Source organism: Vulpes lagopus, chromosome 13 (assembly GCF_018345385.1).
Source record: "Vulpes lagopus strain Blue_001 chromosome 13, ASM1834538v1, whole genome shotgun sequence".
Lineage (NCBI taxonomy): Eukaryota > Metazoa > Chordata > Mammalia > Carnivora > Canidae > Vulpes > Vulpes lagopus.
Window position 1 is genome coordinate 36,495,771 of NC_054836.1, and position 26,968 is coordinate 36,522,738.

General features: G+C 39.6%; 1 protein-coding gene across 2 annotated transcripts in view; it reads right to left on the reverse strand.

Annotated features, from left to right (window-relative positions):
• FAM126A (family with sequence similarity 126 member A) overlaps window positions 1-10,207 on the reverse strand; it is a 98,996-nt gene extending 88,789 nt beyond the window's left edge. For both annotated transcript variants that reach the window (XM_041727826.1, XM_041727827.1), the window contains exon 1: window positions 10,027-10,207. The gene's annotated coding sequence lies outside the window, so the exon portion shown is untranslated. The remainder of the gene's footprint in view (window positions 1-10,026) is intronic.
• Window positions 10,208-26,968: the final 16,761 nt, after the last annotated feature.

A 26,968-nucleotide genomic window follows, 5' to 3' on the forward strand; every position in this document is an offset into this window, starting at 1 on the left:
TGCTCTCTTTCTCAATAAATAAATAGAATCTTAAAGAAACAGAGTTTATAATTGCTTGCCCAATTTAAGCACTTTTAAGGATTACATTATTCTCTCAAATTTCCAAGCCTAAACATCATTCTATAAGAGAGTAAATGTAAATCTTCCAATAGCTGAAGCTTCAAATAATTTTCATAGTACAGTTAAGAACTCATATACAATGTTTTCATTAAGTCAAGTACAAATAACTGAATGAATCCTTATGCATTTATATGAGAAAGCAACTAATGTTCAGCAGCTAATCAAAAGACTCTTTGTTCAGGAAAACACACACCAAACAAATATCACTTAACATTTACTACTAAAAGGCTACCCTGATGCAAGCCTCAACAACGACAAATATTTAAACTAAAATGGAAAAGTACTATTATGTCCACAATTTCTTGATCTTTTATCTGTGTTGCACTTAATATTCTTTACAAGGTACAAACAGAATTCAGGAATGCAAATTGATCTTGAACCCCCAATAAATTAAATTGTAAATTATATAAAGCACATTATATATTTATCATCCCATTCCCATTCCAGGATCTTCTATCATAACCATACTTGGATCTATTTGTTAAAATAGCATAAGATATGATATCACATAGAACAGACTAGTAATAATTATGATAGTTACCAAAACCTGAAACTAATTAGGCAAAAAGAAAAACAATAGGACACTATTGTCCTATTGACTAAATTTGACTAATTTTTGACTAAATTACTAAATTTATTTCTCAACAATCAAGAATAAGCAAAGAGTATGATTAGGAAAAAAATTAGGGTACTGATTTAAAAATATGAGATATGGCATCAGATAGCAATTCAGCTTAAATTCTACCACTAACTAGTTGTTGATTTTTTTTTAAGATTTTATTTATTTATTCATGAGAGACCCAGACCGAGAGGCAGAGACATAGGCAAAGGGAGAAGCAGGATCCTGGCAGGGAGCCCAATGCAGGACTCGATCCCAGGACCCAGGGATCACGACCTGAGCCAAAGGCAGTTGCTCAACCATGGAGCCACCCAGGTGCCCCTAGTTGGTGATCTTGAACAGGTATTTTAACCTCTTTGAGTCTCAGTTTCTTTATCTGTAGAGTAAGGATAATAATACTTACATAGCATAAAGTTGTACACAGATGAAATTAATTATGAATGAAATATAAATAATTATAAATGAAATTAATTATGCAAAGTACTTGGAAAGCAGCACATACGAAAATCTCAATAAACTGTATTCAATCCAAAAGCCTAGACATCTTTATAGCTAAACTATTCCAGATCTTAAGGACAATATTAATTGCTAGAGCAATTAATTTATTTCCAAAGACGGAAAGCTTCTCTCTCTTTTTAAAGATTATTTATGTATTTGAAAGAGAGAGAGCATGCATGGAGGGAGGGGATAGAGGGAGAGGGAAAGAATCTCCAGCAGACTCTCTGCTGAGTGGGGAGCCCAACATGGGGCTCAATCTCATGACCCTGAGATCCTGACTTGAGCTGAAATCAGGAGTCAGACACTTAACCCACTGAGTCACCCAGATGGCACTCCCTTTTATTTTGCAAAGCTAGTATATTCACAAACCGACACCTGAAAGAGATAATATAAGAGGAATACTAAAGACAATGTTACAAAGCAATCAAATCTAGCACTACTTTACAAGGTATGCTATTATCAAGTTGCCTTTACCCCAAAGACAGCAATTGTTTGGTGAAATCTACTAGGAACTCCTCTAACATAACTCATCAACCAACAGATAAAAGAAGAAAAACTATATGATCATTTAAACGTACATCACGACATTATGTGATCAAATTTATTTTTCCAATTAAATCTCAATTCCAAAAAGGAATTAAGGAAGACTATTTCCTTAACATAAAAAAAAAAAAAAAGTTGTCAGAATACACAACTGTGAAACCCTGAAGGTATTCTCACTCAAATGAGAAATGAACCAAAGATGCTTCATTATTCACTAATACAACTTAATATTACTCTAGATGTTTAATGAAATAATTATTGACAAGAACACAAAATTATCATCATTTACAAATGCTATTAACTGTCCTACTACAAAATGCAATAAAAACCTAAGAATTAAGGGGCACCTGGGTGGTTTAGTCCATTGAGCTTTGGACTCTTGACTTCAGCTCAGGTCATGAACTCAGGGTTGTCAGAATGAGCCCCAGCCTGGCTCCCAGCTTAGCAAAGAGTCTACTTGAGATTCTCTCCCTCTCCCTCTGCCTCTCATCCCCATGCTGGCACATGCTTGCTCTCTTTCTCAAATAAAGAAATTTAAACAATCTTAAAAAAAAAACTATAATAATTAAAAAGTTCATGAAATGACCAGTTAGAAAACAGTTTCCCTAAATCACCAACTTTTTTTGAGTGCCTTTGGGAAAATACAATCTTCTTAAAATACAATGAAAAAAAGATTCCATTCACAATAGCAAGTTTTGATACCAAAAATTCACTTTAAAAATAGGTAGAACCGGGATCCCTGGGTGGCGCAGCGGTTTGGTGCCTGCCTTTGGCCCAGGGCGCGATCCTGGAGATCCGGGATCGAATCCCACGTCAGGCTCCCGGTGCATGGAGCCTGCTTCTCCCTCTGCCTGTGTCTCTGCCTCTCTCTCTCTCACTGTGTTCCTATCATAAATAAATAAAAATTAAAAAAAAATAGGTAGAACCACATGAAGAAAACTATAAAACACTGAGTCATTTAAAAATGACTTGGGGGTGTCTGGCTGGCTCAGTCAGTAGAGTATGTGACTCTTGGTCTCAGAATCATGAGTTTGAGTCCCTCATTGGGGGCTGAGTTCACTGAATAAAAAATTTTTTTTAATATTTTTTTAAAAAATGACTTGAAGAAATTATGAAAATATTGTAAAGATATAACAGCTATCTCAAAAAAATTACTTTGAAATTCTATTGGGGTTTTTTTGAGAGGTTAATAAATTGAATTAAAGGTAATCAGAAAAAAGAAATATATGAGACATGCTAAAAATGTTTTGAGAAAGATAATAGGAATTCACACAATCATATAGTAAGATACATTAAGAAGTTACAATAAACTAATTACTGGAGCAAAAAATAAACAGTCCCATGAAGCAGAATAGAAAGCTATAAAAAAAATCATATGTATATATGTATAAACCATGATTTAGTATATAATAGAGATGACATATAAAACCTCTGGGAAAAGGGGTGCCTGTGTGGCTCAAATGGTTGAGCGTCTGCCTTTGGTGCTGGTGGCGATCCCCGGGTCTTGGGATGGAGCCCCACATAAGGGTTCCCTGCTCAGAGCCAGCTTCTCCCTCTCTCTTTGCCTGTCACTCTGCCTGCTTGTGCGGTCTCTCTCTGTCAAATAAATAAATAAATAAATAAACAAACAAATACTTAAAAAAAAAAAAAACCTCTGGTAAAAGAGAATTGCTCAATAGTGTCATAATTGACTTGCCTCGCTACACCAAACACACTCCAAGTAGACTAAAGTTGTACATGTTTTTAAAAACTATGAAAGTAAAAAAAAAACAAAAAAAATAAAAAATAAAAAAAAAATAAAAACTATGAAAGTAATACAAAAAAACAGAGGTTAATAGTTACATAATTTGGGAATGTAGGAAGGCCTTTCTAAGCAGGCAGATACATAAAAGAAAAATTTGATAGATTTAATTACACCAAAAATGTTAAAAAATCTACTTAAAAGAAAAACCCACACCAAAAACAAAATTAGGATGTAAATGACAAACTGGAGAAATTACTTGCAATTTAACTTGGCAAAGATCTAATAGTTTTACATAGAAATAATTCTCATAACTCAATTTTTTAAAATCTCCAATATCATAATACACAAAAGACACTAATGATTCACAAAAGAAATAAAAATATTTAATGTCATTAATAATCAATGAAATTTAAAAATATAGAAGATACAATTTTTCATGTCAGAATGGCAGTTTCTGGGCAGCCCAGGTGGCTCAGTGGTTTAGCGCCGCCTTCAGTCCAGGGCCTAACCCTGGAGACCCAGGATTGAGTCCCACATCGGGCTCCCCGGATGGAGCCTGCTTCTCCCTCTGCCTGTGTCTCTGCCTCTCTCTCTGTGTCTCTCATGAATAAATAAATAAAATCTTTAAAAAAAAAAAAAAAGAAGCAAAATGCTACAGTATTCATTCAAAATTATTGGAAAGAGCTTAAATTTTCAACACCTGAAATAAATGATAGTAAATCCATATACTGAAATATTAATCATAGATTTAAAATAATGCTTTTCCATAAAAGAATATTTTATTGACTCAGATAGGCATTTACATATTTAAAAGTAAAAAATAAGCTAGTAACAAAGCAACATGTACAAAAAACAAAAACAGTACATACAGTATGGTTTCTTTTTGCTAAAAAAAAAAGTAAATATTCATTATAAACAACTCGTAAAGATATTCACCAAAGTGTTAGTAATTATCCCTGGGTAGAGGCATTAGAAGTGTTATTTATCATTTATGCATTCCTAAATTTTCCAAATTTCTGTTATTTTATCTTACATCAGTAATTAAGAAAATAGAGAATGTTTACAAAATTGCTGTCACTATAGTAACAATAGTATCTAAAATCATACTAGCATTGATCTTCCCACTCTTTTAGACTACACCAAAATTAAGGATGCCTACTGTCTAAGATCATACTTTGATATTCTAATCCCAATGAAAGAAATTTTAAGAACTTTAGAAATCAGACAAAAGTTTTCACTCCACCTTTATTTGTGATCAAATACAATGTCCAATATTATTGAGAATTAACCATTCTGGGGGCGCCTGGGTGGCTAAATTGGCTAAGCACCTGCCTTCTGCTCAGGTTATAATCCCAAGATCCTAGAATCAAGCCCCATTGTGAGCTTGCTTTTCCTTCTTCTTCTGCCACTCCCCCTACTTGTGGATCCACGCTCTCTCTCTCTCTCTCTCTCTCTCAAATAAATAAAATCTTAAAAAAAAAAAAATTAACCATTTTGCTTTCAGCTCCCTGACAAAGTTAAAAATCAAGTGCGAGGAATAAGCCCTGAACATCAGAACCAGTAGAGCTCAACTTTTAAATACATCCAAATCCTGACCCAGACATTAAAAAGAAAGAAAGAAAGAAAGAAAGAAAGAAAGAAAGAAAGAAAGAAAGAAAGAAAGAAAGAAAGAAAGAAAAGAAAGAAAAGAGAAAAGAAAAGAAAAGAAAAGAGAAAAGAAAAAAGAAAAGGAGGAAGGAAGGAAAATATTACCTTTCTCAGGATAGAAAGTATGGGTCCTTTGACAACTTCTAACCACAACTCTTCTTAGTCCCATTTGGGAGACAGAGGAATGATTTAATCCTACAATGTATTTAAAGGGCATATATCCAAAGGGCAAACAAATAGGATTTCTTCTGTGCAAAAAGATTATTTTCAAATGTTAAATATTCTCTTTCCTCAGAGCAGATATGCAGCCTAACTCCAAAAGGACCAAAAAGACTCTGGCAGTACTTGGGTCTCAACAACAAGCAATAGTCAAACTGTTATTTCCATCTGCTCCCATCCAAAAAAAATGACAAAGCATTACATGGTGGTGCCAGAGGTCCCAGCCTCCATTTAAGGAGTCTTCCAGAATAGCATCCATTTCCACAATACTAAGATGCTCTCTAATTTCTTTTGAGTACTTCAAAAAATCAATCTTGATACTACATGATAACTTAGATGCTGACAACAAAGAAATGTGCTATCTTTAACATCATATTCTTTGTTGCTTCCAAATTGTCTTCCTTTGTTATTTGTCAAAGCTCTGAATTTCATCCATCTCCTGAGAAACTCAGTTCTGGTAAATACCTCATTTTTCCTAAGTCTCTTACTTCTCACTTTCTTTATTCATGTAAAGAAACAAACATAACATTCCTTCAACCTATATCCCTCTTCAGTGGTTTTCATCCTTGCCAGCATGTTGGAATTACCCAGGGAACTTTAATATACCTGTGCAACTAATCTATAGTGACAAAAAAACAGATCAGCAGTTTCCTGAGGATGAGACGGAGAAATTACAAAGGGACACAAGGAAACTTTTGCAGGTGATTGATATTGTTCGTTATTTTGATTGTGGTGATAGTTTCATAAATGAAAACATATCAAGCATTAAATTGCACGCTTTAAGTATGTGTAGTTTATTACACACCAATTACAACAAAGCTGTTGAAATAAATACTAATGCCTGGGTTACACTTCAACCCCAAATTAGGATGAGCTTTCCCCTGGAAATCAACATTCTTAAAAGCTCCCTAGATGACTGTAAATGTGCAGCTAAGAATGAGAACCACTGCTCTATAGCTATCATTCTCTCCCTTCTTCAGTTTCCTTGAAATGCCTCACTCAAGCAGGTCTACTTTATCACCACCCATTCTTTCTCAATCTTCCAAAGACTGGCTTCTGAACCACTGAACTACTGTGAACTACTCAGTTAAAACTACTTGTTAAAGTCACCTATGGAATCCTGACCAATTCACTGGCCCCTGGAGTCCTCTCCTTACTTGCCACCTCTTTACAGCATTCAAAATTGTTGACCCATCCTACCTCTAGTTGAAATTCTCTCCATCTTTAGCACCTTTCCTAATGTTCCTTCTAACTACTACTCTTCTATTTCACATTACTCTTCTAGCCACTTCTGCTTTTTATCAGTTTGTTCTCTCGCCGCTGCTTTGATGATACTAAAAGCTTTCCCTGAATCATTTCAATATAACCAAATCAATTCAGCTTCAATTCAATCCCCAATCTGCCCTATAATCCCAATTTCTTTTATAAATTCCACATCCATGGATCCAAACATCTAATGACGTCTCCACCTGAATGCTCCACAGCTTCCTCAATTTCAAAAAACCCAAAATAGTATTTATCATCTTCCTTCCATTTTCCCTCACTTCCAATTTCAGAACCAATTCAAATCCTCAGGGTCCCAATTCCTCCTTCTTTCTTTCCAAAGGTGACAAGACCGATCAGGTTCTACCTCACTCTGCCAGGGTAAGGGTCTAAAACAAAAATTCATTAAATGGCTTCTTACTCATCACCTTCAATGCAATACCCATAGCCAAGGCACCATGCCCTGGTCTGAAGCACTACCATTATTCTCATCTTCCACCTTTCCTTACCAACCCCTGCATTTAAGTCACATTAATGTCAATGCTATTGACTTTGGACTTGAAACTGACAATGACTTCTCTAAACTGCCATAGTTTCTCATCCCTCCTTGCCTTCTCACTTATTATATTTTCCTCTTGGAAAGTTACTGACCTCCTGCACTGGGCTAAATTATATATTTCAAAACCGTACTGTGTGCTCCTCACTCTACCTACATCCAAACTGAGTTACCATCTCCTACTCTGCTCCCTTACTACACTAGGCATATCTCTATTCACATGTATCAGATGATATTATAATTTTTACTTATCTGTCTTGTACATCAGAGAGTAGGTTCCTTGATGACAAGGGTTATGACATTCATTTCTACCCTAGAACCTATTCAGCCAGGCTGAATAGGGCAGTGCAAAATAAAATTTATTTGATATAATTTCAATTATTTAAAAAGTATAAACTTGATACCCCCCAAATGGACCTCTCTCTGTGAGAGTTTTTAAATGTTCATTTAAAATATTTTTCAAAGTTTTTTTTCAAAGTTTTTAAATGTTCATTTAAAATATTATAAATGTTTATAAAATAAATAGCATGCAACAGGATCCTGAATAAAACAGCTGACTATAAGATACGTTTAAACTCTGTCAAAACAACACCAGTCTAAGAAATGCAACCAGGAATCAGATTTCATAAAATAAAAACACAAAAAAGAATGCATGGCAGGAATAACATACTGACCTAACCAACACCTTATCTGGATGTCTATATCTAAGTACTGTTCATGTTGATAACTAAGAGGTTTTATAATCCCTCTACGGTATAATAATTGTAGAAAATTTTAAAAAAAGAATAAAATAAGCCAAATTCAGAATTTTTAAATCTAAATATGTGATGGTTTTCCCTTGAGCCACTTTCTTTAAATGAGTTATTTGAATAACTGACTTTAAAGCTACTACTGGGGGATGCCTGGGTGGCTCAGGGGTTGAGTGCCTGCCTTTGGCCCAGGGTGTGATCCTGGAGTCCCAGGATCGAGTCCCGAATCGGGCTACCTGCATGGAGCCTGTTTCTCCCTCTGCCTATGTCTCTGCCTCTCTCATTCTGTGTCTTTCATGAATAAAATAAGTAATCTCTTAAAATAAATAAATAAATAAATAAATAAATAAATAAATAAATAAATAAATAAAACTACTACTGGGGCAGCCTGGGTGGCTCAGCAGTTTAGCGCCACCTTCGGCCTGGGGCGTGATCCTGGAGCCCCGGGATCGAGTCCCACGTCGGGCTCCCTGCATGGAGGCTGCTTCTCCCTCTGCCTGTGTCTCTGCCTCTCTCTCTCTCTGTGTGTGTCTCTCATGAATAAATAAATAAATCTTTTTAAAAATAAGTAGAGCATAAATAAATAAATAAATAAATAAATAAATAAATAAAGCTACTACTGGCCAAGCAGATCCTAATATTCTTTTTCTTTCTTGCCTTTCCCTGCACTTCGAAAAGAAAAGAAAAGAAAAGAAAAGAAAAGAAAGAAAGAAAGAAAGAAAGAAAGAAAGAAAGAAAGAAAGAAAAAATGGTGTGTTTGGCACCAATATTCATCTTGGAAACCTTAAAGCGTATTAACGCTAAGACAGGATGTTTAGAAATTGGAGGGAGGTCTAATCTGGGGGTGTTAGGAGATCGTCCTTATGGAAAACAATACTACTGGGTCTATCACATTGGCTCAAGGTTACACCTTGTCCTTACATCCTTAGGACTTTATGCAGATAAGATTTTAAAAGCGGAAAAATCTTAAACTGTCAAATGCCACACGAACCCAAGAGGCGGCATATCGGCTCCAAAAAACTACTGTGCGACCCAAAGGACCTAGAATTTGCAAAAGGACGGCTTGGTCCTGCCGCCTGTCGCACAGTCTCGGAAATTCGGAGCTGCGGGTGGAACAAACTGCCCCTACCTGAGGAGCGGAGGCTCTGCCAGCCGGGCGTGGAACAGCGTTGTGTCCCGGAGCCCCTCTCCTGGGCTGTACGAGACCACTAAGGGCAAAATCCAGACCTTTCAGGGATGCCTCAACTTAGGGCTGCACCGCACAATCGCGCACGCGGAAGGGCGGATACGCGGTTCTGCTGAAGCGTGCAAACTTGGGGGGGGGGGGGGTCTTTCGATCGCAACGCAACGATTTTCAGACAAAACCCCGACGGCTTCTCGAGGAGGCTTAACATCAGCCTCGGAAGAGGCATAACTCCTAGAGGCGGGGGACGGGGGGGGGAGCAAGGCATGCTGGCTGCTTTCTCGACCTCGGCGCTCTGCGAGGGACACCGGGCTAGCGCTGCTTTCCAAGAGCGGGGGTGGGCGACGGTGACCATTTTGGCCACTAGACGGAAAGCGGCGAGCCCTCCCCGAAGTGGGAGAGGCCAGGCCAGAGCATCAGCTGCGGCGGGATGGGGCGGGGGGGAGGGGCGAGGGGCCCCCTCAGAGCGGCGGCGGGTCCGGCCGAGGCGGCTGCACCCCGGGCGCGCCCGGAGTCTGGGCTGCTCCTCGCTGGGGAAAGAGAAAAGACCCGGTCCACGAGCACAAAGCTGCCGCCGCCCGGCGGCACACGGGCTGCGCCCAACTTCGGGGCGAGCAGCCGCCGGCCGCAGCCCACTCACCCCGCCCGGCTGCTCCGGCCCCTCAGACGCTCCCCAGCGCCCGGCGCCTTCTCGCGCCCACCCGCGGCGCCTCGTGAGGAAACCGTTACCCCCAACGAAGGCGCCGCCCCGGGGACCAGGTCTCGGTCCCCTCCCCTCCCCGCCGCCGCCGCCGCCGCCTCGCCCCGGCTCCTCCCTGACAAAAAAAGTTATCGGTCGCCGGCCGCCCCGGGGCCCCCGCGTGGGTACAGCGCGGTCCGACTCACCAGAGCGGCTCCCCGAGCTCCCCCTCAGAACCTCGACTAGTGTGACTCGCGGCGACAGCGACCGCGGCTGCTCTGCTTCCTCCCGAGTAGCAGCACCACCTGCCCCCCTTCCTGCTAACAGAACGCGTCCCGGCGAGCCATCTTCCCCCTCCGCTCACTGACTGACAACCCAGCCCGGAGAGCCGCCACTGCCGCCAGCCGCTCTGACAGGCACCGCTAGGGACCCGTCCCGGGGCAGCCAACCACCACCGCCCCACTCCGGTTCGGCCTATCGCCGTGCTCCGGGGCGGGACCAGAGCAACTTCTTCACCAATAGGAATCTTCCTCTGCTACGCCTGGGGCGGAGCCATGAGGTGGGCGGGAGGGCGGCTTCGGTGGGCGTGGCCTGATCACGGGGCGTGGTCGGGCGCCAAAGGAAAAGTGATTGACCGTAGGCTTTGCATCAGGGCCAGTGAGAGTCCTGGGCTAGCGTCTCTCAGACCCGGGCCCGTAGGATTTATAGCTCCCTCAGAAGGGTATAAGCCATAACCACAATCACGGAAGATAAACTAACTGATACTTTAATTTCTTGGGCAGGAGGATTTACTTCTCCAGTAATTCGAGTCACAGGAATTTATTAAAATCTTATCAAATACCAGGAGGGGGGGAAAATGTACATTTTTCCAAAATGGTCATTAAAAACTCTTCCCACCTTATTATACATTGCTTTTGGCCTTGGTCTAGAAAAGGTCAAACACAGTCCCGCAGCTTTCTTTCCATGGGCTGTTTTTATTTTCTCCGTATTTTCTCCCTACTTTTTTTAATTTTTATTTATTTACGATAGCCACATAGAGAGAGAGGCAGAGACACAGGCAGAGGGAGAAGCAGGCTCCATGCACCGGGAGCCCGACGTGGGACTCGATCCCGGGTCTCCAGGATCAGGCCCTGATCCTGGCGCTAAACCGCTGCACCTCCCAGGGATCCCTCTCCCTACTCTTCTTTTTCCAAACACATACTAAATATTTTTTGTGGCTACAAGAAGGTGAGCATATCTGAACCAGCTCCTACATATATAGTCCCTCTGTTTTTGACTTTTGTCAATTCCTCCTACCACATCCCTTTCAAGTGCAGCCAGGATTAATTAGAAGAGAAATGGACATCAATCTGGAAGGCAGGAAGTCGTCCTAGGTTTACACCAGAAAGGGGAAGGACTTCTAAAGTACCAAATAATTTTTTTAAACACCCCAAACACATGAATAACAAGCACATAAATAAGAAAATACTTGATATCAAACAGGCACCAAGCAAAAAATTTCAGGTAACCATTAGGGCAGTCAGCATCTCCTTTCCGAGAGGATAGCCAAATTGATGGGTGAATAATAAAATACAGTGATAGGGCAATAGCGCTAGGTTCAGTGAGCAAGGGAAACACAGAGGAAGAAATTATTGTGTTTAGGAAGGCAAAGATTTTCACAAGGAAGGTAATGTTTGAGTTGGATATTAAAAGGTAAATAGGAGTTTGCCAGAGAAGAAAGTCAAAGGGCATTTCAGTAAAAAGAAACAGCATATTCAAAGGTATGGAGTTGTAAAAGCACACTGAGTGATCGGGGAACATTGAGAAAGTAGGTGGGGCTGAAGGTGAGTAGCAGCCAAAAATTAAAGTAGAGCAAAAGGTTGAGATGAAATTGTAAAAGGCCACATGAACTACACTAAGGTATTTAGAAGAGCACTGTTCAACAGAGCTTTCTGCAATGATAGAAACATCCCATATTTGTATTGTCCAATATAATAGCCACTAGTTACATAATATGACATAGCTAAGGAACTCTTTTTTAAGAAAGGCAGACTGCCACCTACAGCGCCTCATTTGAACGTGTCTGGAGCCTTAGAAGCTTAACTACCCTACCTTCTCCTACAAATGGACCTTGAGAGCTTGTTTGTAGGTTCTAGCAGGAGAGCACAGGTATTGGAAGAATGATCTTCCTCTATCACGGCAAGTTGTCCTCTTTGACCTATGTTCAGCTTTGGGAGGGGAACACATGGAATGGTGAGGGAGGAAGGAGACACCCACCCAGCCAGACAGATCAACCAAATCAATCCTGGCAATCATTAGGATGACAGATGTCATCACAGCCAGATTGTTCTGACATCAGGAACTGACTTGTTGGGCAGCCCGGGTGATGCAGTCGTTTAGTGCCGCCTTCAGCCCAGGGCCAGATCCTGGAGACCCGGGATCAAGTCCCATGTCAGGCTCCCTGCATGGAGCCTGCTTCTCCCTCTGCCTGTGTCTCTGCCTTTCTCTCTCTGTGTCTCTCATGAATAAATAAATAAAATATTTTTTTAAAAAAAGGAACTGACTTGTTTATCTGGGTTTTAATCACTCCGGTATTGGACATCTCAGGTTTACACTTATTCTGCAGGCAATGAGGGACCAACAGGAACTTTCAATCATGTGGACAACTCAATCAGGTTTCTCCCAAAGGGTGAGAATCCTGAAGACAAGGTATAGAATGTCTGTTCTCTTGAAGGGGAATCTTGACAGATCAGAGCAAGGTGCTGGAAAAATAATTCAGGTCAATTGGGCCAGAGCCCAACCAGGGAAAGTGTTTGCCCAAAGGAATAGGGACAGGAAGATCCAGAAAGTATGTTATACTCTGACATCTTAAAGAATACAAGAGGTCAAAACCTGAGAAACTGAATTTTTCCATCAAGTCCTGGCAGAATAGGGAGTAAAAGAGTGAGGGAACAGAGGGGGAAAAGGAAGCTGAAGGGTCACCTAGAGTATATAAAACAGGAAGAGAGCAAGAATGAGCAGAGTAAAAGCATACAATTAGTTTTACTGGCCATTGGCCATGTGAGCCACTGAGGCGTTGGCCTGATTTAGAGAGCCAATGAGTCTGGGATCAAAAAGGCATAGTAGGACCAGGCAAGGCTCCAGGAGAAATCAAGACCTGAACCACACCTGTGGAAGCGAGGATGGAAGGGAGGCAGAGGTATCGCTGACTTCCTACACTGTGCAAGGCCTTCAGCTTGTCAAAGATACAAAGTAATGCTAGAAGCTTACAGTGTAAGTAGCTGAGTAACACAGAAAAAAAGTGGGATTAATCTATTTAACACAACAGAAGAGATGACACAAAGCAGTGCATGACTGATGCATTGCTGAGATGATTTTCAAGGCAATCACTGCTGTTATGAGTTCAGAAGAGAAGCAAGACCTCTCATTGATCGGGGAAGGCTTCATAGAAGAGGTAAAAACCGTGCTGGATCTCAAAAAACGGGTAGGAATTTGAATCAGAAAAAAAATGTGTGAGGAGGAAACTTTTGGAATGCCTGAAAAAGGAATAGAAGAGGGGAAGAAAGCACAAGCAACGTACACAGGGCCCGTGCCTGGCAAGCTAAATGGGGTGGGGGGTGGGGGAGGAGTTGGAAATTTGCCTTGAAGGCAAATGCAAATGTTCAGAGTCTGTCTTCTTGCCTAGTGGCTTCCTGTCTGCTCCTTAGAATTTTCCTTAGGATGCCTTTCAAAAAAAAAAAAATGCCTGAACCACACCCACACCAAATAAATCAGAAAACTGGAGGGAGGGGCCTAGAAATAGGGTTTATTTTAAAAGCTTTCCAAGTGATTCTAATATAAAGCCAGAGTTAAGAACAGGAGAATGACATCAAAATATTTTACTAATGCTAAATCAGGACTGTGCATAAAATGGGCTGACTAGAGAGAGAGAGACAGAAGGCTGCCTATGTATCTTTACATATTTGTTTCCTTTCTGCAAAAAGACAGGAAGCAGTTTTTTGCTTGACTTCACTTCCTGTTTTATCACCGTGGTGAGATGATATAAAAGACAATTTAAGTCTTCCTTCTAAGTCAGAATAAAACCAAAACACAAATTTATGTTTGTAATCCACTCTGCATCACAATTTGTACATATAAAAATAATTCCCAACAATAACAGTCTGCAGTTAACTATTACACATAACCATTTATATTTTAGCAGCAAAGTGCCAGGAAAATGCTTGAGAACATTCTGTTTCAAAAGGGAAATGTTTTTAATCCGCCTTCTGAAAATATTCCAGACCTTCCCTACCCATCTTTGCTAATCTCTAATATCTGTAGGCACAATTCTATATTAACTATTAAAATGCATTTACCTCTTGCAAATAAGCTTATTAAAATGCCAGGTAAGGGGCACCTGGGTGGCTCAGTTGTTTAAGTGTCTGCCTTCAGCTCAGATCATTATCCCAGGGTCTTGGGATTGAGCCCCACATTAGGCTCCCTACTTGGCGAAGAGCCTGCTTTTCCCTCTCCTTCTGCCTGCCACTTCCCCTGCTTGTGCACGCGCTCTCTTTCTCTGTCAAATAAATAAATAAACCTTTAAAAAGTAATAAAAAGAATAAAATGCCAGTTGAACATTATAAAGCATGAACATTTCCCCCATAATATTAAATTTAAGGAACTTTAAGAAAGATTTAGCTCAAATATATTTCTATTAGAGTCAGCTGGGAAACAGCTAGGTAACATGACTATTTTTTTCCATCTTTATTGGTATATAATTGACATATAAAGTTGTCTAAGTTCAAAATGTACTACATGATGATTTAATATACATATATTGTGAAATGGTTACCACAATAAGGTTAGTTAACACATCTTTGACCTCACTGGTTTCCTTTTTTTTTTTTCTTTTTTTTTTTGTGGTGAGAACATCTGAGATCTACTCTTTCAGCAACTTTCAAGACTACAGTACAGTATTATTAACTATAGTCACCATGCTATACATTATAGCCTCAGTTCTTATTCACCTTACAGTTGGAAGTTTGTACCCTTTGACCAACATATCCCCATTTCCCCCAACCTCTAACCTTTGACAACCACCGATCTATTCTGTTTCCATGTAACATGACTATTTTAAACAAAAGAGTCAGGAGAATTTTGTCTTGAAAAAAAAAACATGAAAAATATGTTACTTTAGTGGTATATTTAAAAAAAATTTTTTTAACTCAATACAAGAGGAATGTGCCTAAGGTCATTCTGTCTGCTGTGCCAGATTACCCTTCTAAGACAACTACTCCAGCCAGCCCCCCTAGCTAAGGCAGCAAGTTGAGGCATGGTCTGTGCCTTACAATCTCCTTCATAAAACCATAGAACCTGCGGCAGCCAGGCCTAAAAGGTTACCTGATAAGAACACTCCACTCAAACAGGGATGGTGGTGACTGTCTACACCCATTCTCTTTCAAGAATTTGAACTGGAAGTGTGAAGAGAAAATCACATAGTGAGAGCAGAAGTTTTATTAGAAAGACACCCTAGAAGCCCTAAGAAAGGCAAGTTATGAATAAAGTGAAGCCATTAGGCAGAGAAGAGACATAAAAGATGAAGTAATTGGTAACAAGGGACAGTAGAAGTAGAGACAGAGTAGAATGAGTCACTGTATAAAGACAGAGATCAATGAAGTCCTGCTGTCAAGGGGATGAGATAACCCATTCCTACAGCTGCACTGAATCAAACCAATTCCCATCTGTGTTCAACATCTGTGAGGTCCCAGCTGTTCCCAGAGTCCTTAAGATTCCCATCAGCATCACTTAAAATATTCTAAGTAAATTATTGTACCTTTTACTCCTGTATAAGCCAATAAGTAGACTCCCAGAATTGTGGACCATGTGAAAGAAGCCAGGTCAAATGCATTTTACAAAGAGAACTTTATCCTCAAGTTTGGTTACAAAGTTTTCTAGAAAAAACATCCCAGGAAAAAGAAAACATCCTCCACATCTTAAAAAAAAAAAGATTCATAAATTAAAATTAAAATTGCAATGTCTTTATAACAAATATTTTGAAAGGAAAAAGTCTTTTTTCTCTTATCTCTTACTAGTGGAGCCAATGTGGCTCCTATTTAGAGAAAGCCATAGAGGCAGGCAGAGTGGAAAACCTAATGACTAACTGCTATACTCAAGTGATATGGAATTGAAAAATGTCCACATATATCTCCCAAGACATTTTATTAACCAATGTCTTCTAGAAGAATTATTTTTGGGAGAGTCTTGTTATGTAGCTTTTATCAATTGAAAAAAAATATTTTATGACAAGGGAAAAAGATGATTAAAAAACTGCATATGACACGATCACAATCTTCAAATGTTCAGGTCAGGAGAATATATCAGCAACATAGAAGCATGGAGAAATCATGGGTGAATTTTATTTTCTTCTTCATACATATTTTCAATTTACCAAATGTTCTACAATAAAACAGGTACAGTTTTATGACCAAAAAAAAAAAGGAAGTGCATATTTTTTTAATGAATAGACACCAGACGGTATACTGCCTATTGTTAATTCTACCTAAGTAAACCTCAGTTAAACATTCTTCCCTTTACTTGTAGCCAATGCATTATTCAAAATTCTCTAAAGTGCTGTCATAAATTCTGCAGAGAAACTCTTATTACTGCTGACAAGCAAAAGACTTCACTAGTATTTAGTATAAAAGCACAGACTTGTATGTAGATTTTTCTCTTCTAAATGGAGACCCAGAGAACTGAAAACACAGAAAAAAAAAATCTATAGATAACTGTGAGAAACAGTGACACTCCCCGCTTCCTCCCCACTGTCTCACCCCAGAGGAAGTGGAACTGTGTTTTGTCATCTGTGGGTCTCCCACAATAGTAAAATTGCTTGGCCCACGGAGGAACTTCAGAAACACAAAGTTAAAGGAGAACGTGAAATTTGGCAGTTTTCTCTCCAGTCTCAGTTTGGTTTATGAATCATTTTCAGATCCCATAGGCCAAATGGAAACACAATTTCTCCCCTTTCTGACCACTCACTGTATTCATCAGATGCAAACTCTTTCAGCCATATTCAGTGTAACACTTAATTGTGTATCACCTTGCGTATTTCCACAATTGTTTCTCCTGTGTTACCCTCATACCCAGAGAGTAGAGACAGCAATTGGGCCACATGTTTCGTTGGTTTCCTTGCCAAGAGGTACCCCTGAAGCAATTCAACAAGCACAAGTACTGGTTGAAGGGTAAATGAACCTGGGAACTAAAAGCCCAGTTACAAGGACAGGGATGAAAAGGAATGGCAGAAAGAGGCACAGACCCAAAGAGTCTGGCCAGTGCATTTACTTTGGTCTGTAACTCTTGAGTTTAGAGAGTTCAGTGTATGAGTAATACTTCCATTTTTCAATTTTGTCCTCATCTACTTAGTCATCATCACCACACCCTGATATTTATGCCAAAAAAAAAAAAAAATCCAGTGAGCGAATTCAACATCATCACTGATGTTCAGTAAGGACAAGCCCAGCACCTGTTTCCTCTACCATGTTGAATCGACTCAGCCTGCCATCAGGCTGGTCTTTCTTGATACCTGCTATGCTAGTCCAGAACCTTGTCTGGACTTCTCTGCTCACCCGAGACAAGTCCTCAACACAGGCTTGGAATACATGTTCAGGCCCAATTATCAATACTATGTTATTTAAAGGGTGTTGTCTCCAAAGAACAAACAAACAAACAAAACCCTCTGGCCGAACCATTGTACTAATCCCTAAAAATCACTCTTTTTTTTTTAATGTATGTCTTTTTGTGGATAAATGTTGTTGTTGTTGTTTTTTTAAGATTTTATTTATTTGAGAAAGAGAGTAAGAGCACACAGAGACAGAGGGAGAAGCAGACTCCCTGCTGAGCAGGGAGCCCAACTCAGGGCTCGATTCCATGACCCCGAGATCATGACCTGAGCTGAAGGCAGACACTTAATGACTAAGTCACCCAGGCAGCCCCCCTAAAGTTACCCTTAAGAATTTTTTTTAAAGATTTTATTTATTTATTCATGAGAGACACACAGAGAGAGAGGCAGAGACATAGGCAGAGGGAGAGGAAAGCTCCATGCAGGAAGCTCAACATGGGACTCCATCCCAGGACTCCAGGATCATGCCTGGCAGGCGCTCAACTGCTGAGCCACCCACACATCCCAAGAATTTTTTTTCAAATTTGAATTTCACCAGGAAAAGAAGTCATATCAGTCATCAGAAAATTAGCAAAAGTTAATTGATCATGTCCCCAAGAAGACAGCAGAGCTGTAGGAAAGAAAATAGAGAGGGCAGAGGAAAGGATGTAGATATAGACTGAGCCTGGGACAATACCTAGGAAGGTCTCTCACTTTGGAAACCATGAGCAGTAAGACAGTACCAGGAGCTGAAAACAATCAGAAGAACTATTGAAGGAAATAAGATACCCTGAAACAATCAAGGAGGAGCAGGCTCTGTTAACTTGGATCAGTTCTCCAGCACTGCAACTGTATTTTTTTTTCAAAAAATTGAAGTGTAGATACATATAGAAAAATAGATAAAACAGAAATATGATTACATCAGCAGATTGTCACAGGTGAACCCTGCAACCACTGAGCCAGGTCAAGACAAAGAACATTGACAACCATCTAGAAGCTCCACTGGGCCTGCTTTCAGTTACCACTCCCTCCCTCTTTTCCAAAGCAACCTCAGCTTTGACTCCCATTGTTTTCATGTATCCATACCTATTACATTTTATATAAATGGAATAAAAGAAAATATATGCTTTGAGTCTTTTATCTCTCCATATTTTTTTCTCTCCAGATTATGTTTGTGGAGCCCATCCATATTTCTTGTTGTGATTATATTCTTTTTCATTTGTGTGTTATTCTCCCATATGAATATGCTATAAAGTATCTGACAATTCTATAGCTGGTGACATTTGGGTTGTTTTCAGAGGAGATCAATTAACTACAAAAAATGCTTCTGGGAACAGTCATGTATATGACTCTCAGTATAGGCATGTTCATTTTTGTGGTCTATATTCAAGAATGCAATCATTGGGTCTAGGGTCAGCATATGCTGTTCTTTGCATAATGTCAAGCCATTTTCCAAAGTAATTGTATCATTTACACACCCATAAGTGAAATACAAGAGTTCCAGTTGCTCTACATCCTTGTCAATATCTGTATTACCAGTATTTTAAATTCTAGCCAACCTGGTGGGCTTGTAAATGTATCTCACTGTGGTTTTAATTTGCCTTTCCCTAATGACTAATTCAGACCTTTCCATGCTCTACAATTTTCAAGTATCTCTGCATGTCTGTTTCATTACAAATCACTGCTCACCACATTTTGATTCAGATTGAACACTCTTTTTTTAATTGAAATATAATTGACATCTAACATTGTATAAGTTAAGATGTATATCATCAAATATATACTTGATATATTTCCATATTGTAATTCGATGACCATTGTAGCTACAGTTCGTACTTCCATCATGTCACATACTTATCAGTTCTTTTTTGATCCAGACTTTTAGCAAGTTTGATGATTATAATAGAATATTGTTGTCTAGGGGATCCCTGGGTGGCTCAGAGGTTTAGCGCCTGCCTTTGGCCGGGGGCACGATCCTGGGGTCCCAGGATCGAGTCCCCGGGCTCCCTGGATGGAGTCTGCTTCTCCCTCCTCCTGTGTCTCTGCCTCTCTCTCTCTCTCTCTCTCTATGTCTATCATGAATAAATAAATAAATAAATCTTTAAAAAGAAAAAAGAATATTGTTGTCTATATTCACCACACTGTGCATCAGATCTCCAGGACCTATTTGTCTACTAATTACAAGGTCAATAATTAGTTATTAGGTCCCTACTGTGAAACAAAGACTATATATGTTAATTACCTAGATGTGCCTGGCCTGAAAGTGCCAGTGAAAGATTCTGGATGAGGTGACTTCTGGTCATCCTGCTGTTTAGCTCCAGTATATTGTCACTCACATTATTGAGGTAACACTTCTGGGAGAAGAATGTACCAACAGAGGCTGGAGCAGTGGGACAGGAAAACAGTTAAGTACAAAGAGTGAAAAACAACTGAGTTTTCAAATTTTATATCTTGAAAATAGTTGATGGTAGTTTCTCTAGCTAAATAACTTAACCTATTAGCAATAAAATACGATGATGATTAATACCAGTTCAGATAATCCTAGTTCTTATAAGCAAGGAAAAAGTGAACTTTGACAGGTGTTTGGTCATTGTAAAATAAAAATCTCCCAGGAAGATCTTTATTTGAATTACTCATAGAACAGGTGTTCTGAAACTGTGGGTGAACCTCTAGTAATATGGAGTTCTATGAGAGCCAAAATTCTACCTGGCAGAGGTTTTGGGTTTTCCCCTATTTTCCTATTGGCGACAGGAGCTGATGAGAAGCTCTCTTCTGTTTTATAAAGAGGCTATGAGGGGCGCCGGGGTGGCTCTGTTGGTTATGTGCCTGACTCTTGATATTGGCTCAGGTCTTGATCTTAGGTCATGAATTCAAGCCCCATGCTGGGCTTCATGCTGGTTATGGAGCCTACTTAAGAAAGGAGGGGGGCTTGTGCTGAGAATTTCAAACCTCTGCATCTCAACCAAGAGGTGGTAGCTAGATTATCTTTCCCCTGCTGCCTCTGTCACAGATTGACTGGAGTCTATGAATACCCCATCATGGACTCTCTCTAAATATGGAGAATCTCTAAATGTGGAAGCAGTGGCCAGGAATGAGAATACAGGGAGAGTATTTGAGAAAGGGTAACATGTTAACACACTAAATAACAACTCTGGGCAGTTAGACATGGTTTTATTTAGCAGATCTCCTTTTGAAATCTCACTGACAGGGAAACCCTAAAAGACACAAGGGCTTTGATGATCAAAGGGCAGTCTGAAATGCTGGGCCACCTTCAAGGAAGCCATACTCAAGTTGTGGGTGGAAGGGGAAAGACTAGCTTCTGGCTAATCTGGGAACTAGCTCATGACAACAGGAAAGAAAGGAACCTTGGATGAAGGAGTGGCCACCAGGAGACTTTAAGACAAAGATCAACCATTTCCCAATTTTCCCTAAGGCTGACCCTAAAGTATTGAAACCTAAAGTGCCCTGCATTCTCCGGGAGGCTAATGCCACAACTGAACCTAATAATAGATGCAGGATTTCAACCATGTTAATTATCCATTCAGACTGTCACACAACACACCTATGGTACATTTGGAAGGATCAAGTTGACCTCTCCTGGTGAGCCAATTTTTTCTTATCCATTCAGCTTGCCCCAGGAGATGTATCTGGGCATGAATATAATCATATTTTCATTTCTGTACATTGTGCACCTTATTCAAATGAATAGCCCGGGGGTACCTGCGTGACTCAGTCGGTTAAGTGTCTGCCTTTGGCTCAAGTCATGATCTTGGCGTCCTGAGATGGAGCCCACCTGGGGCTCCCAGCTTAGTAGGGAGTCTGCTTCTCCCTCCCCCTGTTCTTGTGCTCTCACTTGTTCTCTCTCTCTCTCTCCCCCCACCTCGTACTTCCCCCAAAATAAATAAAATCTTTAAAAAAAAATGAATAGCCCAGTGTTGGTAGCATATGTCTGCCTGGAGAGGAAATCTTGATCTCTATTTTTCCTTCTCTAAAAGACACAGGAGATGTGAGAAACTGAATTTTGAGGCAGAAGTAAAACAACGAGTTGACACAGAGGGTCTGAAATACGCGGAGTGGGAGAGTGGAAAACACGCATCACAAAGCTAGAAGTCACGTTTGGGTTGAAACCTTACATTGATCTTGTAAGATGTGTGACTTTGAATAAGCTTTGTGGTTCTCAGTTTTCTCGTCTATAAAATGAGGGGACTGACCTCTGATCCAAAAGTAAGATTTCCTCTTTATTGATATATTGGAGTCTTGTTCAAAGTTTTTACCCAGAGGTTAGAAGTGTGGCAAAAGAGTCCTGGTTATTCTCCATTTCCTCCCCAGAGCCTTTCGCTGGGTGCCCAAGTGATCTCACTATTCATACTACATACAGCTCCTGGACTTCTTTGCTCTCTGATTCTCATTCTGACCCATGGAAGATACTTTGGGAGAACTGGAGACCAAAAGAGAGAGAAGAGAGGGAAAGAGAGAGAAAGAGAGAGAGAGAGAGAGAGAGAGAACTGTTTCTTTCCTACCTCCTTTCTGTTTGGGTGTCCTATATTCACAAGTCCAGCTTCTATGGGGCGGTCCATCCTCCAGCAAACACCTTTGCTTTCCTTGTCTCATCAGACCTATTAATGGTAATAGCTTCTCACTGTTGCTAGTCCCTGGGTACTTCAACTTCCTTGCTGGTTCCCTTATCCATGCCCTCATCTCTGTAAATACTCCCTTTACTAAAACCTCATCTAATGAACAATTTTGAATGGGGAATTCAGTTTCCTATCAGATTGCCAGTTTATGCAAAAGGGAGGCGATGAATTACAGAACTTCACAAGTCCCCCATCTCCCCGATTTCATACTGTTATTCTTTTTTCCAGAGAATGATGGAATCTGATGGATGTATTTACTGAGAGGAGGGAAAGGTATCCAGAGTGAAGAAATTTCCCTCTTTTTGCTACTTATACTACTATTTACCAAGTGGACTTCATCAGTGCAGCAACTCACAACAGTATCACACTTCACACAAAAGAAATCCAGGTTTCGAAATAGTTAAGGTATTTAGCTAATATAAATGCCAAATTGTGCAATCCAAGTTCCAAAGACCATTTTCCTCCCTCTCCACACCTCCTCCTCCAAGAATTATTGGACTTGACTTTGAAACATGACAAGATTAAGCAGGCAGTTTCCAAGTTTTCCCTTTCATTTTGCATCCAGGATAAACACGATTCATGACTTTAATTTTTATACATTTTGGTTTCAGTAAGGAGTTGGCAGTTTTTCAGAAGAGCCATGCCAAGTTTCACTTATTCACTGAAATATACATTTTTTTCCTTCCTGGTTATAACCTTCTTCCTATGTCTTCTTCCTTTCTCCCCTAGTCATTGTGGATCACGGCCACTATATCAGGCAGGAATGAAGGGGTTTGGGAATTGGATTGTCTATTATACCTATCTCAGATTTAACTAGAAATGTCTGTGAGGTCTGAAAACTAGATGTGTTGAAGATGCAGAAGATTGGCAGGGAGGTGGGGAATTTGCCATTGTGGAGCTTTTGAGCACCAGAGAGCTTTGATGTGGAAGGAGGAATGAAAAAAAAAAACTTTTTTAAAAATTTAATTTAATTTATTTACTCATGAGAGACACACAGAGAGAGGTAAAGACACAGGCAGAGGAAGAAGCAGGCTCCTCGCAGGGACCCTGATGTGGGACTTGATCCCAGGACTAGGATCACGCCCTAAGTGGAAGGCAGACGCTCAACCGCTGAGCCACCCAGGCATCCCAAAAAAAACACTTTTAAAAGCAGAAATAGCTTGGATCAGACTTCCCTGAAATGTGTGCCATGGAACCCTAATACTGTACCTCCTCTGGCAGTAGAGGTGGGAGGGCATTATGGTCAAATAAGTTTGGGACATAACGTGAAAAATGTGGCACCTGATTGGAAAGCCCCAAAGCACATTAAAGGCATAGAGAACTTCTGTAGTCAAGGATTGTGTTTCATGGTTGAATTCCCACATTTCTCCTCAAATTTTTTAGTCATGGAAACTTTTAAAATAATACCTATTTATTCTTTTATGGAAATATTAAGGAACAAACTTTGAGAAAGATGGTGTGTCACAGTGTGAGCAGAAACCCATGTAATAAAAAGAGAACATGATTTCTTTTTAAATATTTATTTATTTTAGAAAGAGTGTGCATGAGTAAGGGGAAAGGCAGAAAAAGAGAGAAAGGAAACAGATTGCCTGCTGATCCCAGGACCCTGAGATCATGACTTAAGCTAAAAGAGTCAGATGCTTAACTGACTAAGCCACTCAGGCACCCCTGAGAGAATATGATTTCTATCTTCTCCACCTCCTACCTTCTGAGCAATGTGGCTCTTGCCCTGGGATACAAACTCAGACTGCTGTTTTTTTCCATCCCAATGAACATTCTAGCTGAAAATGGTCTGTAGTACCAGACTGGCAAATGTTAGGCATTCTGCAAATGTTTGTTGAATGAATTAATAATTGAATGAAATAAGAAAATCCCTGTGGAGCCCTTAGCATAATGCCCAACACAGACTAAGTAGCAATAAAAGTTGTTATTACAATTCATCATGATCTTTGGTTTAAAGGAAACAGAAAAACTCAAAACTCGTTATTGGCCCCCTCCAAAATAACTTCAAGACTTAGACAGGCTCTGTCCCCAGGTAATATACATTTTCTGAAAGGCAACTAATTGATTATGCCACAATAAAATAGCCTTCCACAGAGAGAAGACTTACACAGAAATGTATCAGAATCACAGGCAAAAATGCTGTTTGCTGGGGCACCTGGGTGGCTCTGTCTACTGAGCATCTGCCTTTGGCTCAGGTCATGATTTTAGAATCCGGGGATTGAGCCCTATGTTGGGCTTCTGGGAGGGAGTCTGCTTCTCCCCCTCCCTCTACCCCTCCCCCCACTTGTGTTTTCTCTCTCTCTCTCAAATAAATAAATAAATAAAATATTTTTTTAAAAATTGTTTGCTTACAGTCACAAGCAATAAATGGCATGTTTCTACAAGGAAGAAATGAACTGGGCAAAGAAAAAATTCAGTTCTGTGATCCTAAAAAGAAGAGCTAATATGTTACTTGAGAGTTTTGCTTTTTAGTTTCTAATATCCTTATCGTGGTTGCAGTTATTGACAGTAAAAACATAAAACATGAAGAAGTGAAGTAATTCATTTCTGATCCTTTCTGGACTTAAAAAACAGAATGGAGACTCTAACAAACTGCAATTACTAAGATTATTTGGATCAACATCCTCAGAAGGAATTTCTCTTATCTAAGAATTGCAAGTGTTTCCTAATTTAGTAATGTACTAAAATGTGTTTCTTACAACTACTAACTAGTAACATAGAATCTTTTGAAAGAAAATTGGTTTTCCTCTCCATAGTATATCACAAAAGCATTAGGAATAGGAACATGTTTTTATTGAGCACTTTCTGTGATTTAAAGCACAGAAATAGATTTATGTATTTACTATCTCATTAATGAAAGATAAAATGGTCAGTTATTTGAAAAAGGAAATGTAGTCATTAAATAAAAACAATAATTTCAAATACATTAATTTTCATTTTGTTGAGTTTTAGGAATGGATCTGACATTAAGCAGTTCCGCATGGCCAAAATAACAGAAACTCTCATCTGGTGTAGCTTAAACAAGGAAAATTTACACAATCTCGCATACCAGGAGGCAAGGAGGAAGAGAAAGCCCCTGGTTTGGCTGATTCAGCAGCTCAATGTTATGAAAGGCTTGGGCTCTATCCCTCTCTCTGCTATCTACAGCACTGCCTCTTTACTCATGATTCTGTCCTCATGGTAAGAAGATGGCTGCCAGCAACCAATAATTGTTCATTATTCATCTGCAACAGAACAAAGTAAATCCTCCAACCAAGGAATATGAATCATTGCCTTTGGTCAGAATGGACCAATTCACTATACCCACCCATCTCCAGAACAGAAGAATGGCATTGACTGTGCTCAACCAGTGATTCTCAAACTATAGTTCCCAGATCAGCAGTTGAAGCTTCCAGAACCTGCAACTCTGTTAGAAATACAAATTCTTGTGCTTTACTCCAGCTTTACTGAATCAGAAATGCTGGGGTTAGGATCCAGCAATCTGAGTTTTAACAAACCTTCCACATATTATAAAACACATTTTCCATGTATTCCATGTCCACTGTCCTAAACTATGTAGAATTCACTCCTAGGGTTGGGAAAAGGGTGGACACCTGGACCAAATTGGGATTATGCTAAGAAGGAAGAAGAGGAAGATATGCCTTTTGAGATACTAACAGGATTCATATCCGGGTTTTTAAAAAAAGTATCTCAAATATTCTCTTGTATTTCCAATATTCTGTTCCATAGGGTTTGCAAAATGCAGTCATCATTAAAATAATTCACTTTCTTGAAATCTTCTTGTGAATGAACTATGTCTTGGAAAGAGCAAGACTATATCAGGATCCCAAAGATCAGAGTTCCAATTCTCGTTTTGCCTCTGATGAACTTTATGTCTTTTAGAAATTCACTTAGACTCTCGGAACCCCAGCTTTTACTCCCTTAAGGTATTGGAATAAAGAGTCTTTAAATTCCTGAAAATGAAAACAATTAAAGCTAGAATTTATTGAGCACTTTTGTGCCATGCACTGTAATGATTTTATTTAGCACACTTACCATTTAGTACTAAGAATAGCCCCTATGGAGTATATGACTTGCCCAGACTCAGTAGCCTGTTGAGTAAAGAATCTGGGATTTAGATCTATCTGTTCCCACAGTCCATTTGTTAAGCCACTACTCTACCCTGGCCCACTCTCCCCCACTCCCATCAAACTAACTCTGTAATTCTGTAATTAATTTGGTTTCATATGGTTTAACTCATTAAGCTTTTTAGGACAGATGCAGTTTAGTATAATGAAAAGAATGTGGACTTTGAATTCAGGCTATAATTTGAATGTTGGCTTCACCACTCTCCTGATCTATGACTTTGGGAAAATTACTTAGCTTCTCTGAAACTTTAATTTTTTAATCTATAAAGTAACATTTTGCATGACATTTGTAAGGATTAAAGGAAATAATACATATAATAGTACTTAGCACCATGCCTAGATTATAATAGGTATTCAATAAATGTTTATTTTCTCCCCTGAGGACCATTCATTCATTCTTTTTTTTTTTTTTTTTTTTTTTTACTGGCATTAAAACATATATTTGGGTTTTTTTGGGTTTTTTTTGTTTGTTTTCTTTTAATTAATTTTTATTGGTGTTCAATTTACCAACATACAAACACCCAGTGCTCATCCCGTCAAGTGTCCACCTCAGTGCCCGTCACCCATTCCCCTCCAACACCCGCCCTCCTCCCCTTCCACCACCCCTAGTTCATTTCCCCGAGTTAGGAGTCTTTATGTTCTGTCTCCCTTCCTGATATTTCCCAACATTTCTTTTCCCTTCCTTTATATTCCCTTTCACTATTATTCATATTCCCCAAATGAATGAGAACATACACTGTTTGTCCTTCTCCGATTGACTTATTTCACT